We start from the raw sequence: 20,854 nt of genomic DNA, 5'->3' as shown, positions 1-20,854 counted from the left end.
AGTGCAAAAATATTTCACTATGTTTATAGGTTTTATGGGATTCCCTGTGGCTCAGATGGTATAGAATCCACCTGCAATGTGGAAGACCTGGGTTCGATCCCTGGGTTGGGAAGATGTCCTGGAACAGGGTATGACAACCCACTCCAGTATTCTTGCCTGGAGAATCCCCATGAACAGAGGAATCTGGCAGTCTATGGTCCATGGGGTTGCAAAGAGTCAATGTAACTGAGCAAATAAGCACAGCATAGCACATAAGTTCTATACTTAAACAGGTTTCCATACTTTTTTGGATGTTATAATAAGAACAACTATCTGCAAACATATTGAAAGATTTTGGTTTGAATAAGTGCTAGAAACTGTATCTATACCACTTTTTCAGAATTGTAATCTAGTGGATGACATTTTCCACTTGAATCTTCTATGACACAGTGAACTTGATATTTCCATATTTGCACTTACCAACATATCTTCATATTGTTCACAGGGTTCTCAAGGCAAGAATATTGAAGTGGTTTGCCATTCACTTCCCCAGTGGACCATGTTTTGTCAGAACTCGCCACCATGACTCGTCCATTTTGGGTGGCCCTACATGGCATGGCTCATAGTTTAATTGAGTTAGACAAGGCTGTAATCCATGTAATCAATTTGGTTAGTTTTCTGTGATTGTGGTTTTCATTCTGTCTGCCCTCTGATGGATAAGGATAAAGGCTTGGGAAAACTTCCTGATGGGAGAGACTGACTGTGGGGGAATCTGGGTCTTGTTCTGATGGGTGGAGCCATGCTCAGTAAATCTTTAATCCAATTTTCTGTTGATGGGCAGGGCTGTGTTCCTTCCATGCTTTTAAACTGTGGTGTTGGAGAAAACTCTTGACAGTCCTTTGGACCGCAAGTAGATCAAACCAGTGTATCCTAAAGGAAATCAACCCTGAATATTCATTGGAGGGACTGATGCTGAAGCGGAAGCTCCAATACTTCGGCCACCTGATGTAAAGAGCTGACTCATTGGAAAAGACCCTGATTGGAAAAAAGATTGAAGGCAGAAGGAGAAGGGATGACAGAGGATGAAATGGTTGGATGGTATCACCGACTCGATGGACATGAGTTTGAGCAAGCTCCGGGAGTTGGTGATGAACAGAGAGGCCTGGCCTGCAGGAGTCCAAAGAGTCAGACATGACTGAGCTACTGAACTGGACTGAACCTTTCCCACTCCTTCAGTAACTTCTCATATTTCCTCAGTCTTTATGAACATTTTCCAGAGTATCTTTGTTCAAAATTTTAGAGCCACTCACCTTCATTCCACTTTTTATTGGTCCCTCCCCCTTTAATATCTGGTCAGTCATTATGGTTTTATTTATTTTTTTAATTTTATTTTTTTAATTTTATTTATTTTTTATTTTTTAAACTTTACATAATTGTATTAGTTTTGCCAAATATCAAAATGAATCCGCCACAGGTATACATGTGTTCCCCATCCTGAACCCTCCTCCCTCCTCCCTCCCCATACCATCCCTCTGGGTCGTCCCAGTGCACTAGCCCCAAGCATCCAGTATCGTGCATCGAACCTGGACTGGCATCTCATTTCATACATGATATTTTACATGTTTCAATGCCATTCTCCCAAATCTTCCCACCCTCTCCCTCTCCCATAGAGTCCATGAGACTGTTCTATACATCAGTGTCTCTTTTGCTGTCTTGTACACAGGGTTATTGTTACCATCTTTCTAAATTCCATATATATGTGTTAGTATACTGTATTGGTGTTTTTCCTTATGGCTTACTTCACTCTGTATAATAGGCTCCAGTTTCGTCCATCTCATTAGAACTGATTCAAATGTTTTCTTTTTAATGGCTGAGTAATACTCCATTGTGTATATGTACCATTGCTTTCTTATCCATTCATCTGCTGATGGGCATCTAGGTTGCTTCCATGTCCATTATGGTTTTAAAGAAGTTTGGGGAAGTATTTCTAATCTTTGGTACATCTGCCTTCAATGTAGCTTTGGTCCCTCAAATCTGGCAATTTTTTAGTATATCAGCTTCAGAGGTTCTCCCTCAAATTGCAGTTACTCATCTCTCCGGCACTCTGATGCCTTATTATCCTCCTTCTTTCATTAAGTGGGTTTTCTGCTCAACAGTTTCCAATGTCTCACTTATCTTTCTATCATGTTCAAAGTCATCCATATGGCCTTTGTTATTCCTTCTACTCTAATCACATCCTAACACAGGATCATATTTTCTCCCTCTCTTATAAAATGTGCAAACTTATGGAAGCTTTTCCAATTTTACACACATTCTTTCTGCCTTCTAAGTTGCCATTTTCCTTGAACTGCATCTTTTCGATCTCAATTCTAACACAATTCATTCTTCAAGACAGTTTACATTTAAAGTCTTCTATATCCTTCTCTGATCATGGTACCCCAACGCTCATCCCTTCCTATTCTGAACTTCTACAGAACCAATGATTTTACCACATATGTCACACTACCTTTGAAAGTCTTTCTTTTTAAACTCAGAACAGAATGTAAATGCCTTGAAACAGAAGCATGCCTTCTTTAGATATAATAATAGTGAAAATTATAACAATGGGCAATCACATAGCATTGACTGAGCACTTACTATGTTCTATTTATTTTCTATTTTATGTCTTAGAAAAACCAAAGAAGTAGATGTTATAATTATTATTCCTATTTTATATATAAAGAAATGAGACAGAGAATTTTAGGTCTACAAGGGAACAGAACTATTGAATAGCAAAGGCTACATTTAAACACCAGGCATGTCTGACTTCTGTGACTGTGATTACCTTATCCTACTTACTATTCCCCATGTGCAGAGCGCAGATCTCAACAGAAGGGATAATCTCAAAATATTTTTTGATAAAATGAATCAAAAAATGTAAAATATTATTCAGTGATTTCCAATCAATTTTTATACAATTTAGACTGCCCCTCACAGTGATGAAACACCTATAATCCTTGGGTTTTAGTACTAACTTTGTTTCTTCACATCTCTACCCTTCTCTTCGGTTGTATGGATAATTTTCCAGTAGTCCAAATGCTTTGACAGTGAGGTTTCATTAAACTAACAAAGCTAACACATCCTGACTGCTCAGCAGTGATAGTGTCAGTAAGCAATTAATCTCCAACAGTTCATCTACCATTTATGAACTTCAGGGCTCAATTCAGCACCTCACATGACACCACATCCTAATTCTCGCCTGGATGAGAAAGTCTATAAGCCCCAAACTGAATATCAGGAAAACAGTAAGAAATATATGATGCAGATAAACACAATTTGTCATCTGTGAGAAAGTATGATCTCTTTTTTACAGAGAAAAATAATTCTGATCTTGAAACTTTTTAATTGGTTATTTTTCAGCTTGCCTCATTTTCACCCTCTGCAAAATAGGTTTAATGGTATTTGTACATTACAGAAAGATGCTGTAGGACTTAATTAAAGCTTGTAAAACATAGAGGGAGCTTATGTAATTACCTTGCCACTCACCTTTGTCATTTAGCCTTCCTCAAGGGGACCATGCCTTTTGTCAGTTGTAACGTCGAAGAAAGCCACGTGGTGTAATTGTGATGGGGAAGGATTTTATGTAGCCTTAAATAAGCAGCAACATAAGGCAACACTAGGCAAGATAAAATTCCAAGCATAGAAATCCTGCAAAAATGTTATGTCTACAACACCAGAAGTTGTCACTGAGTCAGCTTTTACCCTTCCCCTACCCTTCTAGGGCCTATTCCCAAGAGAACAGTGCTGGAGTGATCCTTTAAGGATATAAGACTTCTGTCTCTCAGTTTCTCTCTCTCACACACACAAATTGAAGTGCCAGGTGTGTTAATTAACTTGATGGGTAAATGCACACTTTTAAATCCTTTTAAAGTGTATGTGTGTGTTAGTCACTCAGTTTTGTCCGACTTTTTGTGACCCTATAGACTGTATCCTACAAGGCTCCTCTGTCCATGGGATTCTCCAGACAAAAGTATTGGAGTGGGTTCTCATTCCCTTTTCCAGGGGATATTCCCAACCCAGGGATGGAATCCTGGTCTCTTGTACTGCAGGCAGATTCTTTACTGTCTGAGCTACCAGGGAAGCCTTTTAATATGGATACATATATGAAATCTTCACATTGTATACTTTAAATACAATTTGCAACTTTCTGAATTACACCTCACTAAAACTGAAAAAGGATAAATGAATAAAAAATTTAAAAAGTATAATTTTGCTTCTCAAACTCCCAACAGATTCCCATCTGAAAAAGAGTAACAACCAAAGACTTTACAGCAAGTCACCTACAGGGATGTGTACTCTAGACTTCTTTCACCCCTCTAACCACACAGGCCATACTCTCCCAAATCACACCTGGCAAGCACCCACCTCATGGAGTCTGCACCAGCTCTTTCCTAAGCCTCTTTAGCCAGATCTCAGGATGGCTCATTTCCCTGTTTCTACATCAGGTTTTTACACAAATGACCCCTTGATGGTAAGGTTTGTTTGTTCACCTTGTTAACAATTGGATCCCAGTCTTCACATTTTCTAAAGCTCCTCACTGCTCAATTTATTCCTCAGTCTTTATCACCATATTACAGACTATAGATTTCAATGGTTTGTTTATTGTCTGTTTCTCCTACTAGGTTGCAAGTTCCATGAGCATAAGAATATTGAGTCATTTTGTTTACTGATTTATTCCCAGTACCTAGAAAACAGCCTGTCACAAACTTGGTTTCCTGAGATAAATATTTACTGAATGAATAAGTGAAATTGAAAAGTTTCAACTCAGAATGGAAATGAGGTAGCATGAAACATAGTTGATCAGGGATTTTCCTCAGGGGGGATAATGTCCAGGTGAATTTACAGATAAAATCTTCATTATACATATATTATTTGTTGGTATATTAAACTCATATTAGTCAAGCTATTGAATAATTTAATATTTATTTAAGAAATTTGTATTTGCAATATTTTCTCCAATTTATGGGAAATAGTATAGAAAAGTTGGTACCATATCTACTAAAGTAGCCAAGAAACATTAACATTAAATAAAAACTAGGTATCCTATACTGAGCTAATCACTCTTGCATTCCTATTCCTTAACTTCATAATCAACACTGCAATGAAAGAGAGGAGAAAAGAGAGAGCAAGAGAGACATAGAAAGGACAAACAAGCACAAAATACAAGTAGAAATAGACTGGAAAAAATCATGATAAAAGGGAACTGATTTAGTGAAGTAAATTCTACTTTTATTTAATAAATATATGCTTATACTGCTAAACAATGCAAATTTACACGTAAAGTATTATTTCCATTCAAAGGTACTACATTTAAAATGAAAAGAGACTAAGCTCTGGTAAGATTTAAAATCATGTTATATGAAAGTAACATATATAACATATCTATGTGTATCTATCTATATATATAGATACACATATATAAAGCAAAACCAAATAACAAAACAAAAAAGAAGAAAAGTAGGGGTAACATAGCACTCATTAAATACATTATCTATCAAGCAGAAGGCAAATTTAACTTGTTTGGTTGGTCCCCAAAGAAGCAGACAAAGACCAGACAAAAGATAACATATATGTTAGGAAAAATATTAATTTTTCTGGGGGCTCAGATGATAAAGAATCAGCTGGCAATGCAGGAGACCTGGGTTCCATCCCTGGGTCAGGAAGACCCCTGAAGAAGGAAATGGCAACCTGCTCCAGTATTCTTGCCTAGAAAAATCCATGGACAGAGGAGCCTGGTGGGCTACAGTCCATGGAGTTGAAAAGAGTTGGACACAACTGAGCACACATGCACACACACACACACACACACACACGGAAGAAGGTGGTAAGATAATTCAGTTCAGTTCAGTCATCCAGTCGTGTCTGACTCTTTGTGACTCCATAGACTGCAGCATGCCAGGCTTCCCTATTCATCACCAATTCCTAGAGACCGGTCAAATTCATGTCCATCGAGTCAGTGATGCCATCCAACTATCTCATTCTCTGTCATTTTTTCTCCTCCTGCCTTCAACCTTTCCCAGCATCAGGGTCTTTTCTAATGAGTCAGTTCTTTGCATCAGGTGGCCAAACTATTAGAGTTTCGGCTTCAGCATCAGTCCTTGTAATGAATATTCAGGACTGATTTCTTTTAGGATGGACTGGCTGGATCTCCTTGTAGTCCAAGGGATACTCAAGAGTCTTCAACACCACATTTCAAAAGTATCAATTCTTCAACACTCAGCTTTCTTTAAAGTCCAACTGTCACATCCATACATGACTACTGGAAAAACCATGGCATGCCACGGGTAGTACATTCTGTATCACTGGATAAGGTTACATATAAACTGGTTGACTACTAGGTGAGGGAAACTTGAAGAATGATTCAAGTATTAAAACAATGGATAGCACAACTTTACTATTAATCTGCTAGTTTAGTTCAGTCGCTCAGTCGTGTCTGACTCTTTGCAACCCCATGGACTGCAGCACACCAGGCCCCCCTGTCCAACATGAACTGCCGGAGCCCCAAACTCATGTCCATCGAGTCAGTGATACCATCCAACCATCTCATCCTCTATTGTCCCCTTCTTCTCCCACCTTCAATCTTTCCAAGCATCAGGGTCTTTTCAAATGAGTCAGTTCTTTGTATTAGGTGGCCAAAATATTGGAGTTTCACCTCAAACATCAGTCCTTCCAATGAGCACTCAGGACTGATCTCCTTTAGAATGGACTGGTTGGATCTTCTTGCAGTCCAAGGGACTCTCAAGAGTCTTCTCCAACACCACAGTTTAAAAGCGTCAATTCTTCGGCACTCAGCTTTCTTTATAGTCTAACTCTCACATCCATACATGACAACTGGAAAATCTATAGCCTTGACTAGACGGACTATTGTTAGCAAAGTAATGTCTCTGCTTTTTAATATGCTGTCTAGGTTGGTCATAACTTTCCCTCCAAGGAGTAAACATCTTTTAATTTCATGGCTTCAGTCACCATCTTCAGTGATTTTGGAGCCCCCCAAAATAGTCTACCACTGCTTCCACTGTTTCTCCATCTATTTGCCATGAAGTGATAGGACTAGATGCCATGACCTTAGTTTTCTGAATGTTGAATATTAAGCCAACTTTTTCACTCTCCTCTTTCACTTTCATCAAGAGGCTGTTTAGTTCTTCACTTTCTGCCATAAGGGTGTTGTCATCTGCATATCTGAAGTTACTGATATTTCTCCCAGGAATGTTGATTCCAGCTTGTGCTTCATCCTGCCCAGAGTTTCTCATAATGTATTCTGCATAAATTAAATAAACAGGGTGACAATATGTGGCCTTGACATACTCCTTTTCTTATTTGGAAGCAGTGTGTTGCTCCATGTTTGGTTCTAACTGTTGTTTCCTGACCTGCATAAAGATTTCTCTGTATGCAGAGAAAGAGGCAGGTCAAATGGTCTGGTATTCCCATCTCTTTCAGATTTTTCCACATTTTATTGTGATCCACACAGTCAAAGGCTTTGAGATAGTCAATAAAGCAGAAATAGATCTTTTCCTGGAACTCTCTTGCTTTTTTGATGACCCAGCTAATGTTGGCATTTTGATCTCAGGTTCCTCTGTCTTTTCTAAAACCAGCTTGAACACCTGGAAGTTCTCAGTTCACCTATTGTGGAAGCCTGGTTTGGAGAATTTTGAGCATTACTTTAATAGTGTGTGAGATGAGTGCAATTGTCTGGTAGTTTGAGCATTGTTTGGCATAGCCTTTCCTTGGGGTTGGAATGAAAACTGACCTTTTCCAGTCCTGTGGCCACTGTTGAGTTTTCCAAATTTGCTGGCATATGGAGTGCAGCACTTTCATAGCATCATCTTTTAAGATTTGAATTAGCTCAACTGGAATTCCATCACCTCCACTAGCTTTGTTTGTAGTGATGCTTGCTAAGGCTTACTTGACTTCACATTCCATGATGTCTGGCTCTAGCTGAGTGTGAGTGATCCCACTGTCATGATTATCTGGGTCATGAAGATCTTTTTGCATAGTTCTTCTATGTATTCTTGCCACCTCTTTTCAATATCTTTTGATTCTGTTAGGTCCATACCATTTCTGTCCTTTTATTGAGCACATCTTTGCTTGAAATGTTCCCTTGCTATATCTAATTTTCTTGAAGAGATGTCTAGTCTTTTCCATTCTGTTGTTTTCCTGTATTTCTTTGCACTGCTCACTGAGGAAGGCTTTCTTATCTTTCCTTGTTATTCTTTGGAAGTCTGCATTCAAATAGGTATATCTTTCCTTTTCTCCTTTGCTTTTCACTTCTCTTCTTTTCACAGTTAATTGTAAGGCCTTCTCAGACAGCCGTTTTGTTTTTTTGCGTTTCTTTTTCTTGGGTATGGTCTTGATCCCTGTCACAAGTACAATGTCACAAACCTCAGTCCATAGTTCATCAGGCACTCTGTCTATTAGATTTAGTCCCTTCAATCTATTTGTCACTTCCACTGTATAATCGTAAGGTATTTGATTTATGTTATACCTGAATGGTCTAGTGGTTTTCCCTACTCTCTTCAATTGAAGTCTGAACTTTGCAATAAGGAATTCATTATCTGAGCCACAGTCAACTCCCAGTCTTGTTTTAGTTGACTGTATAGTTTCTCCATCTTTGGGTGCTAAGAATATAATCAATCTGATTTTGGTGTTGACCATCTGATGATGTTCATATGTAGAGTCTTCACTCATGTTGTTGTAAGAGGATGTTTGCTATGACCAGTCCGTTCTCTTGGCAAAACTCTATTAGCCTTTGCCATGCTTCATTCTGTTTACTATTAATAACTTCTTTCAAATTAAAATTCAATTTATCTACATAAAATTAATAGTTAGTGGTAAACACCAGAGAGAGAATACACCCACCGGCAGACTTCCTATGTGCTGTCTAAGGGTAAACTTATAATGATGTTTTTAATTTTGATTGTTTTGAAAGGCTATACAATTTAAAAATATGTATAGAATTTTATAAAACACACCCTTCAATTCCATTTCTAGAAATGTATCTTAAAGTATCTTTAGGATATATACTTCAGCACTGTTTATAATAGAGAAAATCTACACACCATTTGTATTTCTAAATATCATGAATGGATTAAAAAACTCATGATACATACAAATACTTGAACACTATATAGCTATTTAAGTAATGTTATGTAAGAAAATTTAATAATGTATGAAGAGTCACAGGCTATATATACACCATTAACATTACTAAAATGCATAATTTTTTTTGTATGGTATACTTAAATTATGGTTATAAAAGTTTATATATAATATTAACTGTCTACAATATGCCACCTATAACATAAGTTTCATTTCATTATAAAGACAAACATATATATGTATTAGAGTAAAATAATAAATATTTACAAAAACATTGATAGTGGTTTTCTTTGGAGAAAAAATTATGAGTGGTTTATATCATTTTTGACTGGTTTGACTGACTGGCCAAAGAGTCATACACGACTGAGTGATTGAACTGAACTATTTCATTGTTTAAATTTTTTCAGTTTAAAAACAAATGCATATTTTTATTAAAATTATGCTCAATCTCATTGAACTAAGAAAGAATCCACTTAATTCAATTTTATTTTACTTTCTTATGTTCAATCATTGATCAAGTCATGCTGGTTCTACATTCAAAATATTTCCAGAATTACTTTTTCTATTTGCTGAATATTTAAAAAAGAAATTCCTAATTTCTGTTTCCAGTTTTATTGCCCTCAGTATTGTCTTCAGTGTTAACTATTTAAATGGAGTTTTGCTGCCATTCATCAAGACAGTTATATAGCAGAGAAAATAAGAGAAGATGATGGATATTTTGAGGATGAAGCAGAGCAATTTCTTAGATCATGCATTGATCAATAGAGTTCTCCTCCAACACTTTTATGACAGCTTTCAGGATTGACTGTCAGTCAACAGACAGAGACTTAGACAGCATTTTATAGAAATACAATAAGATAACACTGTACGATTCTTGTCACAGTTGTATTTGCATAATCAGTACAAATTAAAATCCTACCAAATACTTTCAAAATAGAGATTTAAAAATTATAGAATTTGTCACATTCAAATCACTTGACAATTACAGATACAAAACACAAATCAATATATTTTTCTCACTTTATTATCTATTTTATAAAATGTAATCTGTAAATGTACTGTTTCTAATCCACATTTTGAAGAATAAGAAATGACTTTCATAAATTTTTCTGTATAACTTGATATCCACATGGTGTTTTTGCATTTTATTTAGAACCAAGTAATCTAGAAAAATATTGTAAAACAAAACAGGGTATGATTAATATTCATACCCTGATAATTGATTATCTTGGTTTCCCTGGTCACTTGCTAGATTGAGATATCCCTTAGAACTCAAAGATAAATTCTAATAGTGTGTTTCACTTAAAAGTCATTGTGACAAGATAAAAAAAAAAGAAAACAACTCACTCTACCAAATATTTCAGTTCTATGTTATTCTGAAAGATTTCTTTCAGTACTTCTTTACCAGAAAGAATTATTTACAATATTATAGTAGGCTTTTTACATATACAAATACTTGTGTGGAATCAAATAAGGGTTGTGAGTTTTTTTGTTTGTTTGTTTGTTTGTTTTCTTAATTATTCAAAGGGCTTACTTAGCTCAACTAAATTAGTTTCTTAATAATTTTGGTCAAGAAAAATATGAGAGAAGACTATTACTTGTTCATCTTACCTCTCTCATGCTTACTTTTCCTGAGACAGACAAGTCTGTCAAACAAGTTTTTAGAAAGAACATTTAATTCAATAGGGTGTTTCAGATAAGACTGGAAGACAAGAAACATCAACCAGGGATTTTCTATTAAGAGATACATATTTCACATCTACTTTCAATTTCCAAAGAATATACATTTATTAACTTTATTGCAATATTTATTGGAATGAAGATTTTTACCTTTTAAGCATTAGCATAGAAAATGGCACTTTTTAAAAATTGTTGCTTTCAAATCAGTAGACTAGAGAAGTGACATTTAAAACATATTTTTAAGGGAATGCACTGAACCCATGGCCATGTCCATATGCTTGATTGAATCTAGTATCTGGGCACGTATTTCAGTCTTGATTATAATTGCTTTTTCAGATGCCATGAATGAAATTTAACCAGAGTTAATCCAGTAAGGTCATTATATTATCATCAGAGATCTTTTTTTTTGTCATAACTATTTTAATGACTAATTGGATTGGACATGTAGGGGATTCATTGCTCTTACAATGTCCACAATATGGAAGAGAAGGAAACTGAAACACATTACTTTTATGAATGGAGATTTCCTTTTTATATATAGAGGAGAAATGTAGTTAATAATTTGTTTCACTAGTGAAATTGCTTTATTAATTGTAATATGCAAACAAAATAAGTAATTTATTCTGGCTTCCATTATTACAGAATTAGTTTTGTAAGTCTCTCTCTTTTTCTTTTTTTTTTTTTAATAACTTATACTGTGACTTATGTTTAAGACAAATTTACTTAAAATATACTCAAGACTAGTCAGTTATTAGGTTTTGCAAGGCTTAACATGGGTTATCTATACATTGGATATTTTTACCATCACACTCACAGCACATATAGACACATGCACAAAAAAACACCATATATACACAGACACACAATCATCAATCTACACCTCACACACACACACACACACACATGCACACAGATCAGCTGTTTCACTGATCAATGTCCTCTTACAAGGCCTTTGATTGACCTGTCTCCAGTTATTGATTTTTGTCTATTTCACTTAAACCAGAAGGAAATAGGTAGCGATTCAATTTCCTATTATTCAATTTAGAAGTAAGGAATTAGTGTCACAGTGAAGAAAAAAGAAAACACATATTGTGCAAAAATGAAATATGATATATTTTGTGAAAGGAATGAAGGAGACACTATTAAGAAGAATGGGAAGGATATGAAAAAGGTAAAAAGCTTAATGAGAAAAGGTAAAGGAATGACTACAAAATATGACAAGGTAGACAGAGGAAGAGAGATGAGATTGAATAAAGGAGAGAGATTCCATGAGCACAATCTTCACTTTCTATGTCAGAATGGCTTTTCTTCCTCATAATAAGGGAGACTATTTGCAAAAGGAATGAAGACACATCCATTTTCCTCTGACATTTTTGGAGATTGATTCTGCTTCTTCTTTTCTAAATTCTTAAATGTAATGAAAAAAGTAAGCAGACAAGGCTGAAGAACAGGTCAAAGAGAGAGTTCAACCATTTGACATATTTTTTATGGTTCAGTAAAATTCCTCTTTCACTATCACCATTTCCAGGCAACCTCCAGTACAAAGTTGTTTAGAACTTAACTGACATAAGCTATTTCATTTCTAGAAACATATTTTTTAAAACCCACCTTTGTTTGGAAATTCTTTTTCCTTACTTTATAAAAAAAGACACTCACTCTTGAATACTGCACAGAGCATTTTGTTAGATTTTTCTTAAGCTAACATTCTGGCTGATAAAATAGTCTATTAATTATCAGAACTAATCTGCTCTCTGTTGTTTTTATTGGATACCTGTGGCTAGGGAGCAGAAGAATAAGGGTATTTTATTTCTCTTTTTATTTGTTTTTCAATTTACAACCATCTGGTACAAACCTGAAACTTGTGGCAGGAGTCCCATTAAAAGGAGAAATACAAAAACATGAAGAAGCCTTGTTGTCATAACTGGAAATTGAGACTGGGTTCACATTTTTATGGAGGCCTGGTTGAAAGACCTAGTGTGATTACATATTTCAGAAATCTGTACTTTCAGCTCTGTCATAACTTACACAAAGAAGCAGAAGTGTGTGACTTTTCCACAGGAAAAGACTTTTCCACTTTTCCCCATTTATCAAATGGGGACTTCTTATTACACAGTGATTAAGAGTACAGGCCTGAAATCATATATGTGGATCCCTTTTTTTTGCCACATTCCAGCTGTGTACATGTAGGTAATTTACAATGTTTTATATAAATGGAGATCATAATACAACTTCCTCAAGGGATTGGGTTAATAATTAAATGAGAATAATGGATAAAATCTAATCAGCCCTGTGCTCAGCTCTTCTCATTTTTAAGAAGATTGTCCCATTATTATTTGAGAAGAAAATATAGTTTTAGTCATACAGTGAGGCCATAGAATATCATCAAAACTTTAAATTACATGATCTTTCTTCCATATGTGGATTCAAATGTTAACACCAACAGGAACTTTAAACAGCAATATGCCAGGTTGCATTTCTGCTTAAAATGAAGAAAGCCACAATTGAATGTCATGAACTAAAAAAAAAGGAGAAAAAAACTGAATAATCTATAAAATGATATATTGTGAGCCTAGGAATTAAGGTTGCAAAATAATTGGATGAATTAAATTGCTAGGTGTACCAAACCCTTCTGAGGAGAGATGGAGACACACAAAATGACTCAACTTTAGCAGAAAAATAGGAAGTGGAAACCATAAAAAGAGAGGAATAATATGAAATTTTAGCAAATTTTTAAAAGCTAAGTGTGGGCTACTATAATAGTGTAAAAACTTGGGAGACTCAGACAAAAAAGGATGCTGTGCTTTGGTAAGTTGCTTCAGTCACGTCCAGCTGTTTCTGACGCTATGAACCATAGCCTGCTAGGCTCCTCTGTCCCAGGGATTCTCCAGGTAACAATACTAGAGTGGACTGCCATGTCCTCCTCTAGGGGATCTTCCCAACCCAGGGATTGAACCTGCATCTCTTATGTCTCCTACATTGTCAGCTGAGTTCTTTACCACTAGCACCACCTGGGAAACCCACAAAAAGCAATATCTAATTCAAAGACAATTTCTCTTCACCCAAGAGTCTATCAACAACCCGATAGAAATAGCAGATGTGGCAGATTTGTTAGCTCTCCTTCCAATGTTACAAGCATTCAGGAACATCAACATATGACTCAGTCATGAGTTTCTGGACAACTCCATTCACCCTCTGAGTACTGCTTGAATCCAGGCTGAAAAATTCATTTAGAAGAACTTTGAAAAACTCGTCTCTTTCCACCCCCACCCCCCAGGTGTTCATGGCCTCTTGAAAACCCTCCTACCCAGCAGTCCTCCCATTAAGTACCAGGACACAGTGGCAGTCCAGCACTGAAGAGACTGACAATTATCATACACTTAAGGTAACCATAACAACAACAAAACAAATCCCATCCAGAATATATTGATTCAACTCACTATGCTAATGGCCTGATAGGAAAAAAGGGTCTACTTCTGGACATAACTATTATTTCCTAGACAGCATATTAAAAAGCAGAGACATCACTTTGCCAACAAAGGTCTATATAGGCAAAGCTATGGTTTTTCTAGTGGTCATGTACAAATCTGAGATTTGGATCATAAAGAAGGCTGAGCACTGACAAATAGATGCTTTCAAATTGCAGTGCTGGAGAAGACTTGAGAGTCTCGTGGACTGCAAGGAGTTCAGGCCAATCAATTCTAAAGGAAATCAACCCTGAATATTCACTGGGAGGACTGATGCTGTAGCTCCAATATTTTGGCCACCTGATATCAAGAGCTGACTCACTGGAAAAGACTCTGATGCTGGGAGAGACTGAAGGTGAAAGGAGAAGGAGGCGGCAGAGGATGAGATGGTTAGATAGCATCACTGCCTCGATGATCATGAGTTTGAGCAAGCTGCAGGAGACAGTGGAGGAGAGAAGAGCCTGGCATGCTGTAGTCCATGGGGTTGCAAAGAATCGGATATGACTTAGTGACTGAACAACAACAATAGCATTTGCTTAGGAAACTACATTTTTCTTTATAAATAATGTTTGACAATTAATAAAAATATTATGAAACATATATGAAAAAATGGTGTATTATCAAAGGAAAACAATGTCAAGAAATTACATTCAGAAGTGACCCAGATGGTAGAACGATTAGGAAGGGGTTTTAAAATAGCTGTGATTAATACATTTAAAGAATCTAGTGAAAAGACTGTCTTTAAGCATTATTTTTATAATTACATAACAGAGAAAAGAATCAGTTATCTTGAATATAGGTAGTAGGAATAATTTAAACAGAAATACACAAACCAAAAAGTGGGAAAAGAACCAAACAACAAATCAGAGGATCAAGACAGTATCAAACAATCTGAAATGTTTTTAATTGCTACTCTTAAAAGAAGAGTGAAAGAGCAATAAAATAAATATTGAAAGAGATTATGTACAAGAAATTATAGGAATTAAAAGAAAAGATTTTCCAACATTAAAGAAAAAATTTTAAAGCACAGATTAAAGAAGCTCAGTTCAGTTCAATTCAGTCACTCTGTCGTGTCTGACTCTTTGCACTCCCATGGACTGCAGCACAGGGAAGCCTGCTTCCCTGTCCATCACCAACTCCCGGAGCTTGCTCAAACTCCTGTCCATTGAGTCAGTGATTCCATCCAACCATCTCATCCTCTGTGGTCCCCTTCTCCTCCTGCCTTCAATCTTTTCCAGCATTAGGGTCTTTTCCAATGGTTTTTTGCATCAGGTGGTCAAAGTATTGGAGTTTCAGCTTTAGCAACAGTCCTTCCAATGATATTCAGGACTGATTTCCTTTAGGATTGACTTGTTTGATCTCCTTGCAGTCCAAGGGACTCTCAAAAGTCTTCTCCAACACCACAATTCAAAAGCATCAATTCTTCGGTGCTCAGCTTTCTTTATAGTCCAACTCTCACATCCATACACGACTCCTGGAAAAAGCATTGCTTTTTAATATTCCGTCTAGGTTTGTCATGGCTTTTCTTCCAAGGAGCAAACATCTTTTAATTTCATGGCTACAGTTACCATACGAAGTGATTTTGGAGCCCAGGAAAATAAAGCCTCTCACTCTTTCCATTGTTTCCCCATCTATTTGCAATGAAGAGAAAAAAAATCTCAGAAAACCCCAAGTAAGAAAAATAGTAAGAATTAAAATAACGAAACAAACAAAAAACATGGTCACATAATTTTTCAACTGCTGAAAAACCAACATAAAGAGAAAACCATAAGTGAAACAAAGAAAAAGTAATATTGCAGACAGTAAATTGAAAATATTGCCAAAAACTATGTCAGATGTCAGTAGTGAGACATCTTTAAAGTACTCAAAGGAAAAAAGGTTATTTTAGAATTATTGTGGCCTATAAAACTATCCTTCACAAGTGAAAGCAAAATAAAGGTTTTAAAGAAGAGGGAGAAGATTCATTGCAGCATTCATATACTAAAACAGGTATTAAGAGGAGATCTTTACATAGAAATAAATGAATAGTAGAGGAAAATTTGAATTTATAGGAAAAATGAACATGGGAAACTTTTAATCTTCTTAATTGATATCACTAAGTAAAAAGTAGAAATATTTTTTGGCTAAGCCACCAGGGAAGCTCATTTAAAATATACATAGTATTAAAATATACATAGAAGACAAAAATAATACAACATATGAGATAGAGGAAATGAAAGAATATTCTTGCAGACTTTTTTTCATTATGTGTGAAGAGTTATAATAATAATTAAAAGTACTTTGTGAGAACTTACTGATATAAATTGTAATCCTAAATAACTTTAAAAATAGCACTAAAATGTATAATAACTAGTCAATAATGGTGATAAAATAGAGACTCAGTCAATCTAAAAGAGTCTCAGATAAGAGAGAAAAATATTGTTTGAGATTTAAGCACTCCTGTTTTTGTCATTTGATAAAACAGATAAAAATAAGATGTAGAAAACTGGAGTAACACTGCAAATCAACCTGATCTAACTTGTACTTACAGAACACTACAATCAACAATAAAAAACACAATTTTTTAAAAAGAATCAAACAAAACACTCACTAAAGGTGTGTTGCTAACCCCTTAGTAAATTTAAAAGAATTAAAATACTATAAATCATGACCTCTGATCATAATAGAATTAAAATAGAAATCAATGACAGAAAGACATAGAAAATCCTAAAACATTTGGAAAATAGAGATCTCACTTGCAAATCAATCAATTTTATTCCACTGGAATGAAATTATAGTGGCAAAATATATTTTTTACTGAATAAAAATAAAAGCGCAACAAATTGAAAGTTGTAGACTGCTCTAGTTCAATGATTAGAAAGAAGTATATAGTTTAAATATTTATTTTAGAAAATAAAACCAGTCATCTAAATTTTTAATTTAAGGAACTAGACAAAGATGAGCAAAGAAAACACAGAGTCAGAAAAAGGAGAGAAAAATTGAGGAGAAAGTAAAAATGATTAAAATAGGAAACAGGGAAATAGTAGAAAAAAATGAATAAAAGCAAAATATATTTTTGAAAATGATTAATAAAAGTGATAAATCTCTCATCAGTCTTTTTCAAGAAATAGAGAAGTCTCAAATTATCATTATTTAAAATGAAAAAAGGGAACATTATTACAAATTCTACAGAATTTAAATGGATAATATGAGTGTTATAAACAATTATATATCAATACAACTTTAAAACTATGAAGCAGAAAATATTTTTAAATATGTAAAGCTCAGTAAAGAAGAAATAAATAACTGAAACTTATATATCTTGAATTTGTAGTTAACATCTTCCTACAAAGAAAATTCCTGGCCCAACAGGCTTCACTGGTAAATCCTATCACATTAAATAGACAAATACCAATCCTACACTTTGTTACAGAAAACAAAGGAGAGAAAGACACATTCCAAGTCTTTTCATGACTTTCACGTTACCCTAATATAAATGCCAAAGAAATGATAATAAAAGAGAATTATAAATCAACATACTTCATAATCATAGAATCTCTATCATTACCTTAAACCATATTTACAATATTAATTAAAAATGGAAAACAGATTTAATAGAAAAGCTAAAACTATAAAATTTCTGTAAAAAAAACCAGTAAAAAAAGAAATCTTTGTAACTTCGCATTTTGTTGTGGTCACTCTATGGAGGCACCAATTTGTTTCAGATGTAGTATAAAGAACAATGGCCTCTCAATGTCCACAGCCTAAGCCCTGGATCTACTGAATATGTTATATGTTATATCATGTTATATGATAAAGGGGGATTAGTTGAAAATGGAATTAAAGTTGTTAGTTAGCTGACTTTAGAAAGGCTTTTTTGGTCTAGAATATCTGGATGGGCCCAATGTAATAGTAACAGTTAGATGCTATACCACTGATTTAAAGATGAAGGAGTCATCAGCTAAGGGTTGCACATGGTGTCTAAAAGTTGGGAAAGACAAGCAATTAATTTCCTTCTAGACCATCCATAAAAGAATGAAGACATACCAACACATTGATTTTTGTCCAATGAAACTTCTAACATAAAGAACTATAAGATAATAAATTAGTGCTGTTTTAAGCCACAGAGGGTATGGTAATTTGCTAAAGCACCAAGAGACAATTGATACAGATATCAAGATTTTTGACAACTCATATGCACTAAGAGGACATGAAAATTTTTATTAATCACATAATAAGGCTTTCTGGGGAGATTAAAATATCTTTCAATTGAGAGAGCATAAAGGGGCAACTGGTTTGGGATTTTTACTGTGTTTAAGAGGTGGAAACACGGAGAGCGTTCTCCTGCATAGTCTAGGTTAACTTGGTTTGAACTTCCTGCCAGCACCAAATGGGGAAGCACCAGAAATTCCTTACCTACTTTTCAAGATGTGGACAGAAGGCAGAAAGGTATGAGAGGAGCATGAAAGCTGTCAACAAATATAAAAAAATGTAATCAGACTTTATTATAATGTACAGTTTGCATAAAAATTAGAATCTTCAGTTCTTTAAGAGATACTATTAAGAAAATGGAAACAGAAGCTACACATTGGGAAAAATATTTGAAAATAAAACATATATTTGGCAACAGAATTGTGTCCAGAATAATTTTTAAAAGTGCTTTTACAACTGAATAATAGAAGAAAAAACAGTTGAATACAAAATATCAACAAAGATATATCAATGGCAAACAAGGACATGGAAAGATGTTTAACATCATACAATAGAGAAATGTGAATTAAAACCACAACGCAGGGACTTCTCTGGCAGTCCAGTGGCTAAGACTCCATGTTCCCCATGCAGGGTGCCTGGGCTCAATTCCTGTTTAGGGCACTAGATCCCATATGCCAGGACTAAGAGTTCACATGTTGTAAGTAAAGATCCTGCTCGTGCAACTAAGACCTGGCACAGCCAATGAAATAAATATTAAAACACACACACACAACACAATACATACAAATGGTATAGGTACTTTGGAAAACAGTTTGGAAGCTTCTTGAAAAGTTATATATATAATTATCATACAATCCTGTGACATTTCTCCTAGATATTTATTCAGAAGAAAGGAAGGAAAATATATACAAACACCTGCATATAAATATTTTGATAGTTTTATTCATAATAGCTATATGCTTAAAAAATCCCAAATGATTAATTTGAGAATGGATAAAAATATTTTAGTGTATCCATGCAGTATAATGCCTGCTAAGTCACTTCAATTGTGTTTGACTCTTTGTGACGCTATGGACTGCAGCCCACCAGGCTCCCCTGTCTATGGGATTCTCCAAGAAAGAATATTGAAGTGGGTTGACATTCCCTTCTCCATGGATCTTCCTGACCCAGCGATGGAACATGAGTCTTTTATGTCTCCTTCATTGGCAGTTTTTTTTTTTTTTTTTACCATCAGTGCCACCTGGGAAGCCCATACAATGGAATACTATGCAGTAAAATGGAATGAACTATTTACTGTTGCATGCTACAAAATATTCTGATACTCAAAACTACATTGTTAAGTAAGTTAGATAAAAATGTCTAAATATTATATAAAATCATTTATGTGACTTCTTAGCTTCCCCAGTGGCTCAGTGGTAAAGAATCCTGCCAGGCAGGAACCACAGGAGATGCTGGTTCAATTCCTGGGTCATGAAAATCACCTCCATGCCACTGGAGGAAGGCATGGCAACCCACTCCAGCATTCTTGCCTGGGGAATACCATGGACAAAAGAGCCTGATGGGCTAGAGTCCATAAGGTTGAAAAGAGTCAGACATGACTGAAGCAACTCAACATGAACACATACATATGACAGTCTAGAAGTGGTAAAACTAGAGAAAAAAACAAAAAATAAGAATTTGCCAGGGACCAAGATGAGACATAATTTCATGGCAGATACAAGGGGGAAAGTGGAAGCAGTGAAAGATTTCATTTTCTTGGGCTCCAAAATCACTGCAGATGGTGACTGTAGCAATGAAATTATGAGACACTTGCTCCTTGAAAGGAAAGCTATGACAAACCCAGATAGTGTATTGAAAAGCAGAGACATCACTTTGCCAACAAAGATCCATTTAATCAAAGTTATGTTTGTTTCCAGTTGTCATGTACACATGTGAGAGTTGGATCATTAAACAAAGCTGAGTGCCAAAGAGTTGATGCTTTTGAACATGGTGCTGGAGAAGACGCTTGAGACTCTCTTGGACTGCAAGCAAATCAAACCAATCAATCCTAAAGGAAACCAACCCTGAATATACATTGGAAGGATTGATGCTGAAGCTGAATCTCCAATACTTTGGCCACCTGATGCAAAGAGCTGACCCACTGGAAAAGACCCTGGTACTGGGATAGACTGAAGGCAAAAGGAGAAGGAGGCAGCAGAGGATTAGACAGTTAGATAGCATCACTGTTTCAATGGACATGAGCTTGAGCAAACTCTAGGACATAGTGGAGGACAGAGGGTCCTGGTGTGCTATAATCCATGGGATAGCAGAGTTGAACATGTCTTAGCAGCTAAACAAGAAGATGAGACCAAGGGAAGGGCAGCAAAGGGACCAATGGCAAGTTTTTAGGATGGTGGAAATATTCT

The sequence above is a fragment of the Bos mutus genome, chromosome 1 (assembly GCF_027580195.1).
Source record: "Bos mutus isolate GX-2022 chromosome 1, NWIPB_WYAK_1.1, whole genome shotgun sequence".
NCBI classification, from domain to species: domain Eukaryota; kingdom Metazoa; phylum Chordata; class Mammalia; order Artiodactyla; family Bovidae; genus Bos; species Bos mutus.
The sequence above is the reverse complement of the archived record's forward strand: the minus strand, read 5'-3'. Positions refer to the sequence as shown.